The sequence below is a fragment of the Ambystoma mexicanum genome, chromosome 9, assembly GCF_040938575.1.
Source record: "Ambystoma mexicanum isolate Mex_15411 chromosome 9, UKY_AmexF1_1, whole genome shotgun sequence".
Classification (NCBI taxonomy): domain Eukaryota; kingdom Metazoa; phylum Chordata; class Amphibia; order Caudata; family Ambystomatidae; genus Ambystoma; species Ambystoma mexicanum.
The window spans coordinates 1282601546-1282626647 of NC_090931.1; the positions used below are offsets into that span (position 1 = coordinate 1282601546).

At 50.3% G+C, this 25102-nt stretch overlaps 1 protein-coding gene across 7 annotated transcripts in view; it reads left to right on the forward strand.

Moving 5' to 3' along the window:
- Positions 1 to 2634: 2634 nt before the first annotated feature.
- The window catches only part of FAIM (Fas apoptotic inhibitory molecule), a 377980-nt gene continuing 355512 nt past the window's right edge, over positions 2635 to 25102 (forward strand). For 2 of the 7 annotated variants that reach the window (XM_069616619.1, XM_069616622.1), the window contains exon 1: positions 2638 to 2758. The gene's annotated coding sequence lies outside the window, so the exon portion shown is untranslated. Of the gene's footprint in view, positions 2759 to 25102 lie in introns of all 7 variants that reach the window. The other 5 variants (XM_069616616.1, XM_069616620.1, XM_069616618.1 and 2 more) reach the window with 4 other exon arrangements.

Consider the following 25102-nt stretch of genomic DNA (forward strand, 5'->3'; position numbering starts at 1 on the left):
CTAGCTGTTGTTGCAACTACAGCAAAGTCAGTCACCCATGATATGGTATGATATGATCTGATATGGCATTTGTAACGCGCCTATACACAACATGTTTCAAGGCGCGACGGGGCGGGGGGGAAACAGGGGAGAGAGACAACGATCCTACTAGGCCAGGTGTCATTCAGATCACGCAAGTGCAAGGGTAGATGGGAAGGGAAAAGTGCAAGGGGGAAAGGGAGAGGGGGAAGTGCAGTACAGGGTTATTAGCATACAAGATAAATAACAAGGGCCAGCTGGTGGCAAGTGCAAGGTAAGTGCAGACAAGTGCTGGGAAGGGGGGCTGTAGGGATACAGACAAAGTCCAGCAGTGCAGGGGTTGCCAGGGAGGCAGTGCAGGGGAGAGTGGCTGGGCCAAGGACCGAGATCGGTGGGTGGCCCAGTAGCAGATTCAGTGCAGTTTCAGTAATATTTAGCAGGGGAGAGGGGGAGAGAAAGCAGAGGCAAAGAGGAAGGTTTTGAGGTGCTTCCGGAACCGGAGTTGGTTCTCCTCAATGCCAATGCATGTTCAGAAATTAATGCATAGTCTAATATTACCACAGACCCTTGTCGTGACCAGGTGAAACTCAGTGGCATATCCCTTTGTGAGGTGCTATTAAGCATTTTAAAATTCCTTTCACTCATTAAATTTAGCCATAGTTTTGCACGAGTTGATAGCTTACTGTTCTTAATTGCTATACATTTTAGATGTAAATCACCACAAATATCAAAATATTAATTGAATTGTCTTGAAAGGTGTAGCATATTTCTTATCAATCGTATAAATGCCAGATCTTTTATCATTGCAGGGTTCCACTACAGGTTCAGTATGGCTGTTTGAGACTTCTTAGAGTTATTTGCATTTTTAGATATTAGCTTAGTCAATTGGAGACAGGGATTGGGCGAAGCCCAAGGTATTAGGGTGCTATTTAAGTCTAATGTAGCTGCTTTGAGCAGACCGGCTGATGGTCTGCCCTTCTCATGATAAATTGAAGGTATCCATGCTACTTGATATCCCGGTACAGTTGGTTCAGCTGTGATCCAAGTTTCCTGGAGGGCTATAATTTCAAAATTTGACAAGGGATTCTCAGCTCTAGGGCTCAATAATCCCAAATCACTGCTGTTTGGGGGCGGGGGACGGGATGGGGATAATACCAGCTAAGAAGACACACAAAGATCACCTTTTTGCTGCAACCAAAATCAAAATAGGAAAAACAAACCCACCGGCACCTAAATATACCTGGCGCTTCGAAACATTTCCGAGATGCATAAGCGCCTTATAAATACACAATAAAAAATAAATACCTGCCCGTACACGGCATGGAGTGGTCCTTCCTGTGATTCTCTTCCTAAGCACGTATAGACGTCCTACGTGAAAACATTACAACGGGCCTCATTAGGACCCAGGCGGAGTGGGTTTCCGCCAGCGCTAATCGCGGCGGACCCGTCCGCCGTACTACGAGTTCCCGTAGCGCCATGGCGCAGTTTTCCGCCTGGTTTTACCAGCCGGAGAAAACCATGGCGCTACGGGACCTCGTTGTTAATTACGCCACCGTATTTTACGGTGGCGTAATTAACTCCTTCCCCACTCCCATTATACCCTATGGGGCAAGAATGGGAATGGGGAAGGGCAGAATGGGGATTGGGGATTTACCGCCCCGCCAAGGTCGGAATGGGGCGGTAAATCCGCCAACCCCCATGGCGCTATCGACGGCTTTCCGCCGTGCTTCGCGGTGCATTTAGCACCGCGAAATCCGCCTGGGTCCTAATGAGGCCCAACGACTTGACAGAAATATGTCATGCCGCCGTAAAGGCATTTTAGAAGTATCGTCAAACTTTTAAACAAACACACAGAGGTATTGGGTCTTGTGGGGACTTTAAATGTGTGATTAATAATGAAAGCAATACAAAAGGGGCAAATTAACAACCCCATCCCCGGGGAATGCCAAATCGCCCCCCATGCAAGAGAAAAAATAACAACTGTTATGCTGGAAATGCCCAAATGCTTCTGTCTGCATAAAACACATATCCCCATCTGCTGCACATAACAAATCCTCCAACCCCTCTCCACCGGGGAGGATAACTAACTATTCGCTGTACTGTTTACTGGTACAGTGAAAGTCCCATTGGGAAGGGAGGAACGCTCTGTGCCCAGTCCCACTCCATAAAACACATCTCCCCCAGGCAAATCACCCATCTGCATGAGAAAACCCCAAAAATGAACTGAATCCGCCTGTACTTAAATCTCACCAGTGATGCACATTATAAACCCCCAAAACACACAGAAATATCTGCTTCCCAATATTGCCTCACCCCTGTAATGCACATTACATATACACTGAAATTACGAACAAAACAAATCTCATCCCTGATGCACATTATACAAACCCCCAAAATACACAGAAATACCCCCTTCCCAATATTGCTGCTCTGCATTAAAGTAACAATGAACATGAGATAACTTTAAGACTTACCATATTCAAGCACCAAATAACAATCAACTGTACGAAATGTGCTTTATAACGGAGGCATCTCTCCCGCTTCTGCAACACCTTACCTTGCCTTGCCTTCCCGCTCCACTCGTACAAAAAAGATGACGCGGTGAACGTTGAAACCCACGTGATGCAGAGCAGCCCACGTGATGAAGTGGAGGTGGAGTGTTGCTATGGTCTGTTGCTCGAATGGGTACTAGACACTAACCTTTACGAAACGCTCTTGTCCTGATTCCAGGCAGCATCAGGTGAGTGCATGCGATCCAGCTCCTGTAGTGCATTGTATATGCATTTTATTTTTAGCATCCATTAACTTAGGCGTTCTCATTCTTTTGTTATATTGTGAAGAGGAGCCCCTTTGCAACCTCTGGAAATGCATGTTGGAGCTATAATTCGTTGTATTGTACTTATCACATGTTGAAATTTAGCATTGTAAGTACGTGACTTTCGAAACATCTGGTTTTGAAATTAGGGCAGCCTGTTGTTGGTATCGTAGAGACAGTAGCTGCTCCGAAGCTCGATCATTTACGGTATGGTTCAGGCTCTGGAATGCTCGCAGACGCAGTAACTGCTGTGCAGCCACTACACAGACCCTGCTCTGGTGTAAGTTGCTACATATATAAAACCTGTGCTGGCTAATGACTGCAGATGTGGCTACATATATAATACCTGCGCAGACTAATGACTGCAGACGTGTACTGTCTCCAGCTCCTCTAGTTTCGTTATGTTCCCCTTCACCTCTTGCAATGATAGGGACAGTTCCACTCGCATCATGCTCAACTACGACTGACTGATGTTCGCTATCTTGTCCCCAAAATCCTGTAAGCATTGGTGAAGGACCTCCTGGGTGACTGGTTGACCACTTAATGTTCTTCAGTGCCTGCCAGCGACCCCAGGTCCTCCCCCCTGATCTCTCCAAGCTGGTACCTCGCTGTCTCTGCGCCAGAGTCTCTGCAGATTGCCCTCCTGTGGATTCTTCACAGACTTGGGGGCAGCTTGCATGTCCCCCCCCTCTTGTTTTTGGACATAGTGCGTAGGCAGGTCTGATGAGGGGGGGAGCCCTGCCCCTTCCTCTTCTTCCTGATATTGTTTTGCATCCTTCAGACCTGTGGGCATTTTTTCAGAGCGTAGGAACCTCTTCCCTCCACCGCTTTGTGGGTTGCCCTTGACTGTGCAGGTGGTGGAGGGGGGTTTGAACTCCCCTCTAACTGTGCGCAGTTGAGCCACTGTTTGTCCTCGTCCTCAGGTTTCAAATGACCCTCCTCCTGGCCTTGGTGCCAGGATCACTCTGCCCTGAGCCTGACCAAATGGCCTCTCCCTTATTCTTCCTTGCCCACCACAGATGTAGATGGACTCTTTAGCCCCCTATTCGGCCTCAAGATTGGCCTGGGCCCCACCGGTCACTTTCTCCTATGCGTGGTGCGCCTCTTGCTTCTTTGTCTCCCTTGCTGTGCTTCTGAATGGGGTGCGCTGGCAGAGGCACTATATGCAGTTCCAAAATGTACCTCCAGCCTGCCCGGGCTATATTACTACAGGGCCTCCACTGGTCTTCTCTGCAGTACTGGCTTCAAAGCTTGGGCAGGGCCCCTACCGCCACCCTCCCCCACTCCTCAACGTCACTCTGCTCAAACCTGGTGATCACTGCCTGCTGATCACTGCCTGCACTGGCCAGCCTCTGCCTGCTTACACCCTTTTCTTGGGCCAGGGTGCATGCTGACCTGTGATGGTTCTCCCCAAAGGGGGGGGTGAGGGGGAGTTGATCCCCTCACGGTTTCCGCCTTCCTGCCTCTTGGCCACACCAGGTGCTCTTCTCCGCTGCACGGCTCTCAGCAGTGGGCTACGGGTATGGCCCCTCCGGATCCTCTCCTGATCTCTCTGATGAGACGCTGCTTCGCCGGCGTGGGGGCGGCTCGGTCCTGCCTCGATCTTCCCACTGGTGCTCGGCAGCAGGGGAGCCCCTGCTCCAAGAATCCAGCCCCGGTGGGCCTCCAATACTGCATGCAGCTCCTTCCCGACAAGCTCCTCTGCCGTCCAACAGTGGCTGCTTTCCCCCACCACGCCTCCCAGCCGCACTGGATCCTCGGCCGCCTGAGTCTCACTGAGGGATTCTTCTTGCTCACGGTCTGTGAGCATGTCTCTCAGCTTGCCCTGCACTGGCTGCTGGCACAGTGCCCCCGCACCTCAGACACAGAAGAGACGAAGGCTGAACACCTTCCTCTGCCGAAGTTCCTCAGTGATCTGGGCTGTTGCACTCCATCACTGCAGCCTACATTGATAAATCCTTGCCTGGGGAAGGCTCTTTTAATCTCTTTATTGTCTTTGGCCCCTGGGGTGAGCGTTCAACGATCACGCTGCTCAATCCTCAGTGGCCATCTTAGAATCCAAATCACGATGCACTTTTTAATGGGTATCCATTATAGATGCCAGTACAAAATGCTGTTTTAAAAATAAAAAAAAAATCTTTTTTTACATTTTTTTTTAGAAAGGATGCCTTTATGTGGATGCACTGGCATTTTGGGGCACCCAGTCTAGCCATTCTTTGCTGTGGCATTACTGCGATTCTATGACAAAGCAAGCATGATGAGTGTTATTATGTGTCTAGACTGGCATTTAGGGCATCCAGTTAAGCCATTTCTTACTGTGGCATGGCTTTTCTCACTGGGTATCAAGGGTAAAGCAAACATGATGAGCATTATTACGCATCTAGACTCGCCTGCATTGTGCAGCCAGTTTGGACATGTTTTCTTGTTGTGACAAGACATTTTTAAAGGTAAAGTCAACAGTAGTGTGAGGCATAGCCATGATGGGCAGGTTTTCTTATAGTATAATTACTGGCATTATGTTATGTTCAATTGATTTGGACTGCACCGCTACCACCCAAGGGCAGTCTTCAGGCGCTCGCGTGGTTCTGCAAAAAAGTGGGCTTGGGGGTTAGTTGGGGGGAAAAGTGTGAGAGGATAGGTTCAGATCCAGGAGGAACTGGCATCTGAGAGTGTTTTTCATGTGGTCACTTGTGAGCAGCCTTGCGCATTGTAACCGTATGGGTAAAATTCCATGCCTCGGCTGTGTGGTAGTGTTTTGTGTTGGTGTTTATGATGGGTTGGTCGTGTGCACTGGTTAGATAGTGGCCATAAGGGATTCAGAGTCACAGGTGGTCGTAACTGTAAGATAGTCTGGCATCTTGGTGTGTTGATGCATTTTAGATGTTATTGGGCTATGTGGGTTGTTCACTTTGGATGTCGGCATAATAATGGTTTTCTGTATGTTTGCGTGTGTCTAGTCCAGGATCTGGTGTAGAGGCGTCCGTTATGTAGGAGGAGCAGGAAGGGAAGAGTGTTAATAAAGTCGGTCAGTTCATAGTGGTTTCTCTGGGGCGGCTCTTTGGATGCTGCTTGACGGTATCTAGCCAGGTTCTTGTTTGCGGTTCTTTGGCCCCTCTCGTCTCCTCTCTAGTTGTCTGCAGTGTTGTTGCTGGTGTTCCTTCTATGTTGTCATTGTCTGCTGAATAGCTAGGTCTTGAACAGTTTCCTGAAGTTGATGTGATCTTCTGTGGTTGTAATTACTTTGGGCATGTTGTTCCAGGTGTTTGCAATTAGACGTGAGAACGCTGTTCTGGCAAATTTCCTTTTTTCGTGGTGTTTTTCCTCTTTTTGTAGGTCGTTGCTGGATCTTAGTTCCCTTCCTGGGCAATACTGGCTAATCTTGTATTGGAGGAAATCTGCTCCCTGTCTTTGTAATGCTTTGTGGGCGATGCAGAGTGCTTTGAATTTTATGTGCTTTTTTACTGTTAACCAGTGTAGGGTTTTCAGTGCTGGAGTGATTTGGTCTCTTCTGTTTAGTCTTAGTAGGATCCTGGCTGTTGTATTTTACACCCTTTTGGGTCACTTTGTGATTCTTTCTGGCATTCCTGGTAGAGGCTGTTTGCGTAGGTAATTCGTGTGAGTATCCGAGTAGTTGTAGGAGGAAGAAGCATGTATTGGCGATTGAGTTCACTTGCGGTTCCTTTGATAGTTCATTGCCCTTAAGTATTCCTAGGTTCTTTACTGCATTGGTAGTCTGTGGTTGCGTTCCCATGCTGATTGGCCAGTCCAATTGTGGGTTCCCTCCATTGAACCCTGCGGGCGAGAGCATTATTTTCGTTTTTTGCTGGCTTTAGTTTGAGGTTGTTGGTTGTCATCCAGTTGTATATGTCTGTGAAGCAGTTGTTGAGGGTTGTTATTTTGGTCCTGTGCTCGTCTGCGTAGCTGTAGGCGGTAAATCCATAGGATTGAATGATTTTCATCAGTGGGCACATGTAGATGTTGAAAATTAGAGGGGAGAGGCTGGAACCCTGTGGGACTCCGCAGGATATATTATTGATGTTTGAGGTGAACGGTGTTAGCTAGGTTCATTCGGTTTGTAAGGAATAAGGTAATCCACTTTAGTGCGGATTCCTGCATGCCACATTCCATCAATCTTTTTTTATTAGTGTTGCGTGGCTGATTGTGTCAAAAGCCGCTGAAATGTCCAATAGGAGAGCCGATTGGGTGTCTTCTGTGTTTATTTTCAGGTCGTCCCATATCGATAGAAGTGCTAATTCTGTTCCTCTCATCGTTCTGAAGCCAACTTGTGATTGGCCGAGTATTCAGTTTGTTTCGATATGCTTAAGATGTATTTTGTAGATGTGGTTCTCCAGGATCTCCACAGGGTAGGGCAGGTTGGCTATCGGTCTGTAGTTGCTTGGGTCTTCTGCGCTTTGACCCTTTTTTTTTTTTTTTAATAAGTGGTTTGATCGATGCTGATTTGAAGGAGCACGGTACTATTCTTCTTTTGAGTGATAGATTCATTAGGTTCCGGAAGTGTGTCGCTGGGGTTCTGTGGTTGAGGATTCCTTTGAAGACCTCCACGGGGTAAGGGTCCCTTTGGTGATCCTAAAAGGTTGGTGTCCTTGATCAGTGTGGCGAAGTTTCCTCTGTGAGTGGTTCTAGGCAGATGAGTTTTGCTTTAATCTGTGTTTCGTCTGGTGTCTGTGTTGCAGTGGTTGTATTTGCCCTGGGTAGGTTGATGGTCTCCTGTATTGTGTCTATTGCTCTCAGGTGGTTGGTGATTTTGTCACAAAGTGATTGTGAAGGGGTGTTGAAATTTTTGCAGGAAGAGTTTTTTTTTTTTTTTTTTAATCTCTGATTTTGAAGAGTTAATACTGTGAATTGTTTGCCGATTCTATTCTCGTTGCGTAGTAGATTGCTTTGAGGACTGTTGCTTTGTACAGTTTGAGTTGTCTTTAGTATTTTATTTTGTCTTGTCTGGTGTATTGTTCGCTCCATTTTGCGGTTGTTTTTTTATTTTTTTCATTTCTTCTGTGAACCATTTTGCCACCAGTTTTTTTTGGTGTTGCTTTTGAATGTTTTAACTGGTGCTAATTGGTCAAGCGCCTTGGTGATCCAATTGTTGTGTGTCTTCTGTTGTATCTATGTTTGTATCAGTGGGATCTCTTTCCCCTAAGTTGTCGTGGTGGGTTGATAGCTTGGCAGCCTCGTCTGCTAGTTTTGTTGCAAAGTTGGGGTTGTTAGAAGATGTCTGTAGATCAGGAGTAATACTATGTTGGATTGGTTGTTGAGTTCTGTCTTGATTAGGTGGGATTCATAGTCTACTGAGTTGGTTTTGATGATTTGAAATGCTCAGGTGTGTATAATTGCGATTCTGCCGCCCCTTCGGTTATCCCATATTTGCGATGGCTTTATAGTTGTCTGATAGCCAGGTTTCTGTAAGGAAGAGCATGTCTATGCCTCCTTCACTAGGTCATTGATTTGTGTTCAGTGTTTTGCATTGGCTCTAACGTTGAGGAGGCTGTAGTGTAGTTTGCTTGATTTCCCTTTTGTGTTGTTAGCATTGTTTGTTCTGACCTGTGTGTTGTTGGTTGGGTTTCCGTTCCAGGTGGGTTTATTCCCAGTTAAGTCTTTTGGGTGGGGTGGTTCTTCGTTGGTCAGTCTCTTTGTCGAGTAAACCGATAATGTTTATGCTGGGGTTGGTTTGTTGCGGGTGGTCAATTCGACACCCGTCTGTTCCAGTCTTGGTGATCTTGGGAGTGTAGAGTGTAGAGTGTGATGTATTCCAATCAATATGTTCCTTGTTGTCCATGGTGGAAACCGGGTTGGGATGGTTTATTAGTTGTCGTGTTCCGTTTGGTGTTGTGGTTGGGTCTGTATTCGTGACGCTTGTTGGTTGTTGGTTCATGTTGCTGTGCTGTTTTTTGTTTACCATGTCATATGTGGACAGGTAGCGAGCATTGTAGTCTGTCTTTGCTCTGTTATTTGTATGTCTCCTTCGGCCATCTCAGATGTTTGTCGAGTTTTTTTGGGGTTGTGGGACCTTGCTGGTCGCTGCCTTCCCGAGTAGTTTGGGATTTCTTATTATTTCTGTTGTCTTTTCTGGCTTCTTTGTCTTTCTTGTGGCGAGGCATGATTTGTGGGTTGGTTGTGTTCCTGAGTGGGCGCCCTCATTCAAATTTCTATTCTTTTTTTCTGGTCTTTTGGGTTCAGTCTTTGCTGTTTGTGGTTTGTTGTTGCTTGTATTTGGTAGGTTGTGGGTAGTTGAGACCTCGGTTTATAAGACTTTGTGGTTCCGTTTGTTTATTGCTTCTTTCTCTTTTGGATCCTATGAGGTGGTCTTTTTTATTTATTTTTTATTTTTTTAAATCCTGGTGGTACTTTTGGTTATAGTTGTTGATTATTGGATTTTGCGGAAAGCAAACATGAAAACTGTGTAAAGGATTACATGTGAATTTTGGCATATATTGATGCAGTCATATTAGGGAGAATTCTCATTTCTGTGCTAATTCCATTCAACCTTAGATACCCCCAGCTGTTGTGCTGGACTGTAGGACTTTTTAATTTTAACCCTTGAGTGAGTGAGACCTTTTCCCCACTCCCTCATGTGTTTTTGACCTGAATTGGATTATGTGTTTTCATTGTTTGGGAGTCTGACAAACTCCATAGGCATCTACATTTTGTATGGTGAGACACAGCACCTTCAGTGCAGTGTCACTGAGAAATCCTTTAGATTTCTCATAAGGTTCAAATACCTTTTCTTGTGTGATCTACTGTTCCCAAGAATAGTAAAGTGAAATTGACTTTACTTAACTTTTTCTCTTTGTGGGTCCAGCACACACCATCTTATGTGGAGTGCTGGTTACCTAGTAGCCCCTTATCCTACATTGTCATGTAACATTTGTATGTTACCCTCCCTACTTTTAGATGGCTGGTAGCAGTGGTATAGTTTTTCCTACCATTGTGCTTTTTTACCACAGGCTGAACCCTCAGCTGCAGTATAGCACGCATGGGTGACCATTTTATCAGAATGGCCCCAGTCTTATTTTTTTACAATTTTCTGTTTGTTAGGTCTTTTTTTGGGTTTTACTCTGTGCGTCCAAACACATTGGAGCCCTTTGTTTGTCTTGCCTTTGGTAGGCTTCAGCCCTGAAGCCCGCCTCTGGCTCCAGTGTGTCTGGAAGGACAGGATGTGAGGGAGGGTCCTGAAACTCCTCTGTACTTTATCTCTAGGAATGCCTGAATGCAACCAGTCCTGATTGGCTGGCTGTCCTTTCAGGATAGTCACCCTGCCGTGTGATTGACAACCTAGGCTGTGCATGAATGGGAGAAACCTGCTTAAAATGCAAGGGTTTTGGGCTTAGAGGCAGAATCAACCGCTGGGAGAAACAGACGAAGAAACCGTGGATGAAGCTTGCTGCATCCTCCTGGACCTTTGAATTGCCCGGTGAAGCCCTGCTACTGTGCTGAAGCTCCTTTTTCAATTCGACAGAGAAGCTCCGGAATGGACGACTTCTCCCCTTCTGGGTCCAACTAACCCAGAGGCGAACTCCACTGGACCATCTTCCCTGTTGGCTGTACTACTTCATTGCTGCAAGAACCGAGTGCTAGGGGTTGAGTAATCCGTAGTGTAGTGAAATGTCTGAAATCCGGCTAGAAGTTCAGGAGTCTCCTAAGGACCCTCCTCCTTAGGTCGACCAGAGCTCGAGTCCCCTCACCAGAATGCAGGACCCAAGGAGTGAAGGAAGCCCAACCAGTGTCGGAGATCCGCAACAGTGCTGTTTACTAAGCGCCGAAACCGCAAAGTGCTGCTGAACCAAAAAGAGCCCGTAGCTGCCGACTATGTCCCAAGTACTGCCGCAGGAGCCTTACAGATGTCCTCCCTCTTGTCCTCAAGACTGAGGCTCAGGAACACTGGCTCTGCATTGCTGTAGCAGGGCAGAAGCCAGCTGGACCACTCTTTTTCAAACCAGAGGTATTGTTTAGACTTGGGGTACATAACTCACTGTTTTGTAGCCATGCTTTTCCCAGTTGGGAATTGCAGTGGGTTACTTTTAGAGTTGATTCCAACTCTGTTTTCACAGGTTTAACAGCTAGTGACCCTACAAGTGATTTTCTAACAAACTCTCTAACTATGTGCAAGCCCTTTGATTCTAAGAAGTGCCTCAGCTTCATAGACAGTTTCACATTGACTTTGGCTGTTCTGGCACCTTGCAAACTATTCTAGCCCATTGACTTTGATACTGTTTGTCCGGGAAAGGCTTGTCTAGATTTCAATGGAAGATTTAGTTGTCCTCACATATACTGAGAACCTTTAACCTTTTTCCTTCCTTGAACCTTTCCTTTCTGCAACCTCAGAATCTGCAAAAATGCCATTACTCTCCTTGTGATTGAAGTCACCCCAGGGTGCGCAAATTGTGTAAGAAGCGTATCCAAAGATTATCCAATAACTTGCTCTGATTCCGAAAAGTAATTTTAAAGTATATTTACATTGTTACACAAATTGCCTTTCTAAAGATAGCTTATTTAAACATTGATTGTTTAAATAAATTACTACTTATAACTGAGTTTAAGTGTTACTTGGCTATTTGTATTTACGGATTTCATTTGTACAGCTCTAAAGCTCACATTTATACCTCTTGAGATAGGCTTGGCTGCTCCGTCGCATTACCAACCTGTGTAGTAATTTTTGTAATTTGTTTATTATTTGTATCGCACACCTAACCCGGAGGTAGCTGGGCGCTGGAGAACTTAACATGTTACAGACAAGGCATGAATACATAAGTGGAAATACATGATAGAGAACAAGAGGTTTGACCTTGGTTACATATTGTTCTGACTGTCGGAGAAGTAGAGATAGGCTGAATGAACAGTGGAAAACTACACAGACAATGAGGCAGTGAAGTGGGACGATGTAAGATAACTTGGACTAATCAGTTAGTGGTGTTGTCAATTGGCCAGAGTTTGACGCTGGATTTGAAGGCATTGAATGACGGTTCTAGTCTGATAGTAGGTGGTAGGGAGTTTCAAAGGTTGGCAGCTTGGACCGGGAAGCTGGCACCGCCTGCGGTTTTGAGGTTGAATCTGGGGACTGACAGGTGGTGAGTGTGGGAAGATCTGGTAGATCGGGTGACATGGTGTAGGGAGAATTTGTCAGATAGGTATTTAGGTGCAGTGTTGGAAATACATGTGTGCGATAGCCAGGGTGCGGAGTGAAATTCTGTCCCGCACTGGGAGCCAGTTGGCTTTTTGTCTGTGGCTGGAGATGTGGTTGGATCTGGGAATACTTAGAGCGGATCTCAAGGAGCTATTTTGTAAGACTTGAAGTCTATTGAGATTCAGTTCGGAGGTTCCTAAAAAGAGTGTGTTGCAGTAGTCTAGCTTGGAGCAGGCTAAGGCTCTCGCTAGTGTCATGCAGCTGGTGGGAGATAGGTAAGACCTATAGGCGTTGATTAGCTTGTTGGTGTAGGTTGTTGTTGAGGCAATGGCGCTCAATTGTTTGTTTAGTGCTAAGGTGGAATCGAGGTAGACCCCTAACGTTTTTATTTCTTTTGCCACTTTGATTGTGTTTCCATCGATGATGAAAGATGAGTATTGTGTGTCAAGTTTATTGAGATGGGCTTGGGTGCCTACAATCAGGAGCTCTGTTTTTTCATCATTGAGGCAGAGGCTGTGTGTTGCCCTCCATGCCTGTATTTGCAGGTAGATGTTGTTAATTAATTTGGTGTCATTGGCATAATGTCCTGATGGTGTGATGAGAACCTGGGTGTCATCAGCGTATTTTGTGTAGGTGACACCCAGGTTGTCAAGGCGGTCGAATAGTAACTTCGTAAAGATGTTGTATAACGTTGGGGATATACAAGATCCTTGGGGAACTCCGCATAGGATGGGTATTGGATCTGCGTATGCGGAGGGTGAGAATACTCTGGGGGTGCGGTTAGCTAGGAATTATTTAATCCAGGAGACGCGTTGGTGGTAAAGGCTGCGGCAGAGGTTAGGTGATCAGTGAGGATCTGATGGTCAACCAGATTAAATGCAGCTGAGAGGTCTAGCAAGAGGAGCATGGCCAATTTGCCTTTGTCTCTTGTCTCAATCATCTGTATTTTCAGGTCTAAGAGGGCGGTCTCCGTGCCATGCCTGGGCCGAAAACCTGATTGTCGTAATCCAAGTAGGTTATTGTCATCTAGATGTTTCTGGATTTGCAGGTAAGCAACTCTCTCCAGGATTTTTAAGAGGAAAGGGACGGTGATGATTGGTCTGTAGTTCGTTGCTGTGTTTGGGTCTAGATTGGGCTTTTTTAGGAGCGGCATGACTCAGGCTTCCTTGAGGTTTTTTGGGACGAGATTGGTGTTGAAAGAGGCGTTTATCATTGTGGCGATGAATGGGGATAGTTCCTTGGCACAGTCCTTGATCGAGGGGGCCGGGCAAGTGTCACCTTGGTATCTTGACGGCTTAAGGCCTTTGATGATGTCTTCTACTTCTCTAGGTGTGACCAAGGTGAAGGAGAATGGCGGACAGTGAGGGCGTTGGGGCTTGGGTGGTGTTTTTTCTGGCAAGCTGTTTGGCAGGCTATTTCTTTTAGCTTCTATTTTAGTTTGGAGAGACGCTATTTTCTCTGCTAAAGCTTGTTGAATTTTGGAGCACCAGGCAGCATCTTTAGGGCAATCTGAGGAGGGCAGAGCTGGGGATTCCAGTTCTCTTAGGATGCTAAATAACTCTTTGGTCCTTGATTTGGCGTTAAGTATTCTATTGTTATAGATTTACTTTTTGGTGGTGTGGATGGCAGATTTGTAGGTCGCTGCTGCAGTTGAAAACAGTGCCTTGTTGAGGGTGCTTTGCGCCACATGGATTCTGCTGTTCTTTTTAGGTTTCTCAAAGTTTTGAGTTCTGGTTTGAGCCAGTTATTGAGGTGGGCAGCTGCTTTGGCTTTTTTAAATTTAACTGGGGCGATAGTGTCCATGGCAGACTTCAAAGTTGAATTATAGAGATTGACCAATTCAGTGGGATCTAAGTTTTTTGTAGATGGTGTCATCCATTAAGTTGTTGATTAGTGGGTGTAGATTGGGGGGTGTTATGTTGCGGGTATTCCTGGCGAGAGATGGGGGGAACAATGGTGGGGTTGGGGGGTGCGGTACCCTAGGTGGCAAAGGATATGTAGTGGTGATCTGACCAGGCGATGGGTTCATTTTGGAGAATTTTTATGGAGCAGTTCAGGTCTGAAAGCCAATCTAGTGTGCGTCCCTTGGCATGGGTGGGCTCCGAGATTCGATGTTTGAATTCAAGTTGGGAGAGGGAGGTTTCGAGAGCTAGGGCGTTGGCATCATTATGGTCCTGGAACCCAAGGTTGAGTTCTCCAAGGAGTATGATGTGGGAGCCTGGTTTTGTGTTTGATGAAATGAGGCTTGTAATGTCTTCCTCAAATGAGGAGATAGGGCTCGGGGGTCGGTAAACTAAATGAAGGAGGATGGTTTGAGTGGCAGTAAGTGGGATTTTGGCAAAGGGGAGTTCTGCTGAAGGTAAGCTAATGAGGGTGGTATCTCTGAGACCCAGAGTAGTTCTGGCTGTAATGGCGAGGCCTCCTCCTCTGCCTGAGGTTCTGTCGGCTCTGAGGATGGTGTAGCCCTCTGGGAGGGCTAGGGGGAGGGCAGGGCCTGCTGCCTGATGGAGCCATGTTTCTGTGATGACAAGGAAGTCGAAGCTGTTTTCAGAGATGAGGTCTGCGATGTTAGGGGCATGGGCAACTAGGGATCGTGCATTGATCAACGCTCCTTTGATGGAGGGTGGTATTGCTGCAGAGGTTGACTTGTGCGAACTTGGTGCATTAGAAGTGTGATGGGCTGCTCGCGTATCCTTAAAGCTGCTGTAGGTGAGGTGGCTAGAGTGTGCACTTTGAGTTTAGAGGTGCGTTTTGAGTAGTGGGGAGGCGACCTGGAGGGCTGCATGTGAGTGGTGAAACATGAGCCTAGTCTCCAGTTCCTTATGTTGACAGGGCATGGAACTAAAGGTGTAGGAGGGGTGGCATACCAAAGGATCCATTCCAGTGGGCTGAGTAGGTAAGTTGAGGTGTGGTTTTCGTGAGAGTTAGAGGAGGGAGTGAGGCAGTTGTTGGCTAAGAGTGGCGGGAGGAAATTGGTTGGAGTTATGGATTGAATGAGCGGGAGGATTGAGGCCATGTTGAGGGTGACTCTGTGAAAATCTGCCATGAGTAGGAATGTGCTGGCATTGGTGAAGGCATCTGGGGCTAGTCACGATACCAAAGTCTGAGTGATTAGACTTGCTAAAGGGATGCGCAGATTGCAAGGGACAAGGTGCGTAAGATCTGAGTGCAGCAGTGTGTAATTATCATGTGGGATATGCAGCGAAAATGTGTGAAACAAAGCAGCTCTGAGCTGTCGATCAGTGTAGCGTGTGACAAGGATACAATGGCAAGGTGGTGAATGCAGTTAGGTACAGCAGGTTTAGGGCTGTTTGAAACTTGGAATAGAGTCTCTGGGTTCACAAAGTAATAGAGAGTAGGTTAAGCAGAGCAAGGTTTAACATTCTCAGATGACTTAGCAATGGCACAGGGTAAAAGCAATGAGGCATATCACAGATGAACTGTTGGGCTGGGAGAAGTCTCTGGTTAACAGGTAAGGTTAGCAGGCTGGGCAGAACAAGATATAACGGTCATACAAGATTAAAACAGCATAGATGACATTAATAGTCTGAATACATGTAAAGGCATACTGTTTATAAGGCAGAGAGCATTGTAAATTGCAAATGGGTGAGAGTAACGTGGTAGACTGTGACACAGAAGTGATTCTGCGGGCTGGCCACAACGTGTTATAATTATCAAGAAGCGGGAGTGGGTGCTGTAGGGCCTTGTATGAGGCAAGCGAGTGATGGCAAAAGGCTATTTGACTATAGCAGAGTTTGCAGAATGTATGGACAGAATAACATATAGTTCGGGCGAATTATCGGTATTGTGCTGCAGATCTGTATTCACATACTCACGGTCAGGAGAGACTATGTCAGGTGGTGGCTTACAACGGTTGTAGCGTAGACCAGATGGTGCTCACATGCGGTAGGCAATAAGTTCTGGTGTAGAGAGAGTGTCTGGGAGACGAAGATGTGGGGAAGCCCTCGATAGGTCACTGGGCATTGCAGCTGCAAGCGATGGATCTTACCCTTCTTGCAGTAGTTGGACTGGCAGGGGGCTCATAGGCTGGCCAGGGTAATGCACGACTTTATTGGAGCGGGGAAAAATGCAGCAGAGACTTGTGCCGCTGGTTGCTGGAAGTCCTGGACAGGCACCTTAGTGTGTGCTTTGTTGGGGGCCGGCTCATGCCTGCCGGTGCCCCAGGATAGGGTAAATAGGCAGGAAGGGGCCAAACAGGTAGCCACTGAGGACATTTGGAACTCGGGTCCTGCAAGGAGAATCAGGTGGCCATTTTGGAATGGCTTCTCATCGAGTACGGCAAGCACTGAGGATTCAGATGTAAGCTGATATTTAGCCTACTGTTGCTGGTCACTGAAGGCGGGGCACACAGGTTTTCAATGCCGTAGACCTACATGCATGGGGATGCTTTCCAGCGGGGTGCAGATGTTGCACTCTGTTGCCGCACGCTTACCTAAGCATTGGCGGCGGAGGGGAAGTCGTAGTACATACCTGTACCAAAAGGTGGGTTACCTAATGATATGATTTGGCATTTGTAACGCGCCTATACACAAGTGTTTCAAGGCGCGAAGTAATGTAGTGGAGAGACCCACGGCCGGCCCATAGAGTCAGGGTTTGCTCTGCAATACTTTAAGACGAGATAGCTGCACCTTGAGATGGATGAGGTTTTCTTACTCCCAACACCAATCAATAAGGACAACTCAATAGTTTGGCAAAGAGGAGTCAGTTTAATGACCAGTACAAAAAATGGGGAAACATGGAAATCAACAGTGATGCGATAACCCGTCCGTCAGGTGGCCGGCTAAGCCCTTCCTTCAAAATGCCTATGGTAGATGTCACTAAAAGTACGACGTCCCATTGGTTCTACTATCTATAGGACCCTAGATTATTTGGTCCATTGTGATTGGGTTGGCATCAACCCATGCATAAATCTCCACTTTACTAAGCAGCATGCAGAATGGTCAACCAGGTGCAGGATGCCCCAAGATTCACCCGGCCTCCCTTCCATCAATCATTACTTTAGTGGCTATGTGTCAATTAGTTGGCTGTGGTCGGCCTCGAAGCTGTATCTTCTTGTCAGGAAAAGTTATGATATCTCTGTCTGGGCGACAGCCAGGCGTAGGTGTGAAACTGTGCCTCTTCTCGCTTGGCTGGTCACGTGCTAGCACACCGAGAAACTGCCTAGTTTTCCTTCTATTTGCATATTTAGTTCTTATTCGGCTTGCCACCTGCCTGGGCCTCCTTATCTCGGCCTTCCTGAGATAGGCTGTTCTGTTCTTAAGTTTCGATTCCGTGAAGCTACTGTTCGCTCCTTCTCTTGGTCTGACCTTGGCTTCCCAGGCACAAGTTGCTCTTGCTGAGTGTCGATTCAGCCATCTCGTCTCGTTTTAGCTGGAATATGAATCCTGTCCTGTTTGACCTCTAGTAATCTGAGTTAATTCTGCTTTTGTGTAAAGTGGACTCTCACTTATATAATGTGCTTCGTTGAGGCAGATATGTGTAAGTGGCGCTTGCCGCGGTCTATCTTCTACTAAGCATAGCAAGCCGCACTGTTTTCTTAGCTTCTTGCGGTTTCAAGCATATGTACATGTGTTAGCTGGTTCAATATCTTCATCCTGCTTACGGCTTAAGTTTCTTTATATGTCAACATTGTCTCTCCTTCTGAGTTCACAATATCCTTATTCATGGCATTTCGTCTCTGTATGTCATCTTTGGGTCATCTTATCTTCTATCTGCAAGTCTGTCCGGGTCTTCGTGACGTCACCATTCGTGTTCAATTAAGGCCCTTTGAGTTTCTTCCGGGGCAGTGCTTAAGCAATCTTCATTTCATGTCATTTGCTGTTAGGGTTTTCTCAATGGATACCTTACTGTCCATGGTTGTCTGGTTATTGGTACTTCAATAGGTGTTGCTCCTCTGATGGGTACTAGGCAGAGCCCTACTGCGGCTCTTTGCTGGTTTATTTGTTCATCATACGTCGCATATCTCGGTGTGAACGTTCCTGGTACTTCCAAATGGGCGACTGGAGTGCAGGCCTCGCTCGGGACCTCCTCTACATTCCCCCCCCTCTGGTCGATTCATCGACCACTTCTGCTTCCTCTTTTGGATTCATCTTACTTGGTTCTTCTGTATTCATTTCTTCTTCATCTTCTGGGTTTGTACATGATGGTTTGAAGAGGTGTCTCTTTGGAGTCCAGATTTTTATCACTCCTTTCAGACTTCCTGCTGTCCTTACAGGTTCGTCTTTGTTCCATGTCATCAGCTGACATTGTCCATTTCGGCTGCAATAAATCCATTTTCCTTCATAATTTCTGCGTTTCCTGGGGTAAAGAAATGTTGTACCTTCTGGTGCATGCTTGCTGGCCTTCACAAAGTCTCTTATTTCTTCATCTGTCAGAACTCTGGGCTTCCATCCTGGTTTAACATCAATGATGATCTTCATCCCTATGGCTCCCTTCGCCGTTTTATGGCATTGTGAGATTATCTTGATAACGCAAAATCCTAGTAATATCGTCACTAGCAAGGCTCAAAGGAACTTGAATGCATCCGCCATCCATTGTGGAACCCATGAAAACAGTGATCCAAACCAGCTGTCATCATCAACTTCATCCGTTTCATTGATCATCTGGTTGTGCAGGTTTGTCAGCATAACTATGGCTTCTCTTAAAGTTCCATTTTATTCATCGTGAGAAGGAATACATTTGCAACATGATTCTCCAATTTTTGCACAAACTCCTCCATCCATAGCTGTGATCATGTCAAGTACATATCTGTTCTGGAGAGTCATCAATCGGATGGCTCTTAACTCCTCCTTGATCGCATTGAATACTTTTATTGTCGTGTTGATGGTTTGTAGTAACTCCCATCTGGTTATATGCAACCATTTACAGGGTAATTCATAGACATTCGCACAAAAGTGGCGCACGCGACTGGCGCACAGTATGCCCGTGCAAATGTCTGCGCCAGCCACGTGCGCTAAAATCGATTTCCGCGCAAAGCGTATTCATGGATTCTCGCATCCAAAACCAGCCGTGGCGCAGCGACCCTGCAGCAGCGCCAGTTACGCCCCAAAGAACGCCCTCGCGCAAGGAAAAGCCTTCAAAATCCCCAAATAATCGCAAAGGGCTGCGCTAACCCTGGACCAGTTCACAGGGCTGGCAAACAGCAAACGCCAAGCGGGGAACGTGTATTACAGGGGTGCGCGGGAAGTATCACACGCGATTCCAGCAGGGTACGTGTATTTCAGGGGTGCGAGGGAAGTTCCACATGCGATTGGCCCCGTGCGAGCAGGGTACATGTATTTCAGGGGTGCGCGGGAAGTTCCACACGCGATTGGCCCCGTGCGAGCAGGGTATGTGTATTTCAGGGGTGCGCAGGAAGTTCCACACGCGATTTCAGCAGGGTATGTGTATTCCAGGGGTGCGCGGGAAGTTCCACACGATTTCAGCAGGGTACATGTATTTCAGGGGTGCGCGGGAAGTTCCACATGCGATTCCATCAGGGTACGTGTATTTCAGGGGTGCACGGGAAGTTCCACACGCGATTGGCCCCGTGCGAGCAGGGTACGTGTATTCCAGGGATGCGCGGGAAGTTCCACACGCGATTTCAGCAGGGTACGTGTATTTCAGGGGTGTGCGGGAAGTTCCACACGCGATTTCAGCAGGGTACGTGTATTTCAGGGGTGCGCGGGAAGTTCCACACGCGATTGGCCCAGTGCGAGCAGGGTACGTGTATTCCACCAGGGGTGCGTGGGAAGTTCCACATGCGATTCCATCAGGGTACGTGTATTTCAGGGGTGAGCGGGAAGTTCCACATGCGATTCCATCGGGGTACGTGTATTTCAGGGGTGTGCGGGAAGTTCCACACGCGATTGGCCCAGTGCAAGCAGGGTACGTGTATTCCAGGGGTGCACGGGAAGTTCCACACGCGATTTCAGCAGGGTACGTGTATTTCAGGGGTTCTGGGGAGTACTACACGTGAATTGGCCGTGTGGGTCCTCCCAGGTGTTCGCTCTACAACCTCCACAGCCCCTGCAGGCAGCCCACACCACAGGGGACTACCCTGCACCCTTGCTCATTCCCGCACGCAGCCCATCCACCATGGGCATGCCCCCCAGCCAACCCACATGTCACCTTGCACTACTGATCAACAATGCATGTCGCCCACCACCCCCACCCCCCAGCAGTGCAGGGGCAGCCTCCACCAGGCACCCACTCATGTCTCCCACCACCCCCAGCCACCAGGGGCAGCCTCCACCAGGCCCCCACTCATGTCCCCTATTACCCCCAGCAGTGCAGGGGCAGCCTCCACCAGGCCCCCACTCATGTCCCCCTGCACCCCCACCCCCCAGCCACCAGGGCAGATTCCACCAGGCCCCCACTCATGTCCCCCTGCATCCCCACCCCCCAGCAGTGCAGGGGCAACCTCCACCAGGCCCCCACTCATGTCCCCCTGCACCCCCACCCCCCAGCAGTGCAGGGGCAGCCTCCACCAGGCCCCCACTCATGTCCCCCTGCACCCCCACCCCACAGCCACCAGGGGCAGATTCCACCAGGCCCCCACTCATGTCCCCTATTACCCCCACCCCCCAGCAGTGCAGGGGCAGCCTCCACCAGGCCCCCACTCATGTCTACCACCACCCCCACCCCCCAGCCACCAGGGGCAGATACCACCAGGCCCCCACTCATGTCTCCCACGACCCCCACCCCCCAGCAGTGCAGGGGAAGCCTCCACCAGGCCCCCACTCATGTCCCCCTGCACCCCCACTCCTCAGCAGTGCAGGGGCAGCCTCCACCAGGCCCCCACTCATGTCTCCCCCCACCCCCACCCCCCAGCAGTTCAGGGGCAGCCTCCACCAGGCCCCCACACATGTCTACCACCACCTCTACCCCCCAGCCACCGGGGGCAGATTCCACCAGGCCCCCACTCATGTCCACCTGCACCCCCCACCCCCCAGCAGTGCAGGGGCAGCCTCCACCAGGCCCCCACTCATGTCCCCCTGCACCCCCACCCCCCAGCAGTGCAGGGGCAGCCTCCACCAGGCCCCCACTCATGTCTACCACCACCCCCACCCCCCAGCCACCAGGGGCAGATACCACGAGGCCCCCACTCATGTCTCCCACCACCCCCACCCCCCAGCAGTGCAGGGGCAGCCTCCACCAGGCCCCCACTCATGTCCCCCTGCACCCCCACCCCCCAGCAGTGCATGGGCAGCCTCCACCAGGCCTCCACTCATGTCCCCCTGCACCCCCACCCCCCAGCAGTGCAGGGGCACCAGGCCCCCACTCATGTCCCCCTGCACCCCCACCCCCCAGCAGTGCAGGGGCAGGCTCCACCAGGTCCCCACTCATGTCCCCCTGCACCCCCACCCCCCTGCCACCAGGGGCAGCCTCCACTAGGCCCCCATTAATGTCTCCCACCACCCCCACCCCCAGCAGTGCAGGGGCAGCCTCCACCAGGCCCCCACCCATTTCTACCACCACCCCCACTCCCCAGCCACGAGGGGCAGATTCCACCAGGCCCCCACTCATGTCCCCCTGCACCCCCACCCCCCAGCAGTGCAGGGGCAGCCTCCACCAGGCCCCCACTCATGTCCCCCTGCACCCACACCCCCCAGCAGTGCAGGGGCAGCCTCCACCAGGCCCCCAATCATGTCCCCCTGCACCCCCAGCCACCAGGGGCAGATTCCACCAGGCCCCCACTCATGTCCCCTATTACCCCCACCCCCAGCACTGCAGGGGCAGCCTCCACCAGGCCCCCACTCATGTCTACCCCCACCCCCCAGCCACCAGGGGCAGATTCCACCAGGCCCCTACTCATGTCCCCCTGCACCCCCACCCCCCAGCAGTGCAAGGGCAGCCTCCACCAGGCCCCCACTCATGTCCCCCCTGCACCCCCACCCCCCAGCCACCAGGGGCAGATTCCACCAGGCCCCCACTCATGTCCCCCTGCACCCCCACCCCCCAGCAGTGCAGGGGCAGACTCCACCAGGCCCCCACTCATGTCCCCCCTGCACCCCCACCCCCCAGCAGTGCAGGGGCAGCCTCCACCAGACCCCCACTCGTGTCCCCCTGCACCCGCACCCCCCAGCAGTGCAGGGGCAGGTTCCACCAGGCCCCCACTTGTGTCCTCCTGCACCCCCACCCCCCAGCAGTGCAGGGGCAGATTCCACCAGGCCCCCACTCATGTCTCCCACCACCCCACCCCCCAGCAGTGCAGGGGCAGCCTCCACCAGGCCCCCACTCATGTCCCCCTGCACCCCCACCACCCAGCAGTGCAGGGGCAGCCTCCACCAGGCCCCCACACATGTCCCCCTGCACCCCCAGCCACCAGGGGCAGCCTCCATCAGGCCCCCACTCATGTCTCCCACCACCCCCACCCCCCAGCAGTGCAGGGGCAGCCTCCACCAGGCCCCCACCCATGTCTACCACCACCCCCACCCCCCAGCCACCAGGGGCAGAATCCACCAGGCCCCCACTCATGTCCCCCTGCACCCCCACCCCCCAGCAGTGCAGGGGCAGCCCCCACCAGGCCCCCACTCATGTCCCCCTGCACCCCCACCCCCCAGCCACCAGGGGCAGATTCCACCAGGCCCCCACTCATGTCCCCTATTACCCCCACCCCCCCAGCAGTGCAGGGGCAGCCTCCACCAGCCCCCCACTCATGTCTACCACCACCCCCACCCCCCAGCCACCAGGGGCAGATTCCACCAGGCCCCCACTCATGTCCCCCTGCACCCCCACCCCCCAGCAGTGCAGGGGCAGCCTCCACCAGGCCCCCACGCATGTCCCCCTGCACCCCCACCCCCAGCAGTGTAGGGGCAGCCTCCACCAGCCCCCCACTCATGTCCCCCTGCATCCCCACCCCCCAGCACTGTGGGGCACCTGCCAGCAGGCCCTGACTCATGCCCAACTCATGTTCCCCTGCACCCCCACCCCCCAGCACTGTGGGGCACCTGCCAGCAGGCCCCCACTCATGTCCAACTCATGTTCCCCAGCCAACATGTCATCACAATATAGATCCCCGGTCACTATGGTCAGCCTCCAAATGCAAAACACCCACCCGAGTATTGCATCCACCCACTCAGAAATGGAAATAACATGATAGAACTGCAATTGCAAGTTTGGAAACGAACACATGTCCCTCACATACACCCAATGGGTGTCAGTGAATCTCCTAACCCATATCATGATATGCATGAAACCAATGAGATGATACTACACATTGAAGTTTGATCTAAAAATATGTATTAAAGAAAACAAGAATCGAATCAAAAATAAACTAACAGAAATGGGAATGTAAAAAAAGTAAAAAGAAGCATGTCCATGAAAAAATGCAAAACCAAAATTCAGAATCCAAAGGAGTGGTGTCCAAAGTCACAGTCCAGAAAAGAAAATCCAATGTGAAATTATAATTGAAAGCCATTGCTCCATGGGTAAATAGAAAAAAGAAAAGAAAATCCAACAGTGAACTATGTACAGGTGAAGAAGCCAGGGTCCATGATCCCAACAAAAGAAATGAAACCTATTTAACAACACTACCTAATAAAAAAATAACTATATACAAAAATGTGGCCCATTGTCCAAAAGGTCCAAAGAAAATGCAAAAACAAAAGAAACCTAACACTAACTACATCACTATTTACATGGGGAGCGGGCTAGTCCAACGGCTCACTGGATTTTGTCGTGGGCCAGGACATCATCGAACCCCTGTTCAATGGCTTGGAAGTGGGCATGTTCCCTGGCCCCGAGGTCTCGCAGGGATAAAGCAGTGTCCAGCTCCAACTCCCTGCGAAGACCCTCGAGGCACTCAGCGCCCTCTCCGCCCTGACCATTGTGAGCCGTTCCTCCTCTGCCCGCTGCCGCTCCGCACCTATCCGCTGGCCCAACCGTTCCCACACGGAAGCCACTCCCATTCCAGGGTTCTCCTGCCCTCCGGCCGATGCCTGCACCCCTGATGTTGATGGCCCCGAGCCATGATGCCTCCCATGTCGAGCCTGCCGCTGCCTCCGACGCAACTGCCTGTGCCAGCACGACGGCATCCAGGCTGATTGTATCCACCGACGCTGTCGTGCACGTGCCCTGCCCGATGATGCTGTCACATCCTCCATCTGCTGGGGTCCAGTTGCTGGTGTGTCCACCCCTGCTGGACCTCCGACTCCCGACTGTGGCAGGGATGGGATCCCCACTGAGCCGGCTGCATTGGTCGGGGCAGGTCCACAGGGGGCCCTGGTGGCATCTGGGCCGGAAGACGGCATGGAGAACGACTGATGCATAGTCTCCACGGAGGAGGAGAGGGTCGCCAGATTGGCCGACACATGTAGGAAACCCCCGACCATGGCCGTTCCCAACTGGGCCACGTCGGCACGGTTCTCTCCATGATGACGTGCATGCTCCTCCCGGGAAGCACGCACCTCATCACGAATTGCACCTGTGTGTAACGCGACACCAATCAGGACCTTCTCCATACGGCCAGGGGTTCCCTCGTACGCAGGTGGAGGGGAGTCAGAAGACATGGACATCCCCCCCTACCTGCGGACGGGCCTGTGATGGGGCATCCCTACTGGTGCATGGTGGTGCAGTCACAGTGTCAGGGACAGTGACATGCACAGGCCTCTCCACGGCGACCTGTGCTGCCTCCTGCCCCTGCCCCTTGACTGCAACACTTGCACCAGCAGGGATGCCCCTACCAGGCCCCATGTGCGCCTCAGTAGCGGACTCCTCCTCCTCTGTGGAAACCACCAACCTGGATGGGTCCACCCCATCTTCCGCCGTTGCAAGCCCCTGTGGGGGCTCACCCACCCCTTCCGCTGCAGCCGTGGGGGCATCTCCGCCGCTTTGCTCCACAGAGCCTTCTCCGCCCTCTTCTTCACGTGGCGCTGTGTAGAGGGAGACATAGAACACAAGCATCAGGGTACTGTACAATGGTCCCCTAGACAGGAAGCAATACCAGATGAGTGGCACTGTCAAAGATCACTTCCATCATGTCCCTCCACAACACATGGCTCAGTGCAGGTAAACCACATGCGGTAACAGGCATGGCACATGCTATGGACATTAGCATACATGTCCAAGTGATTCTTGAAACATACACTGTTGTTTTGGAACTCGCATGCATCATGTGCCATGCCTAT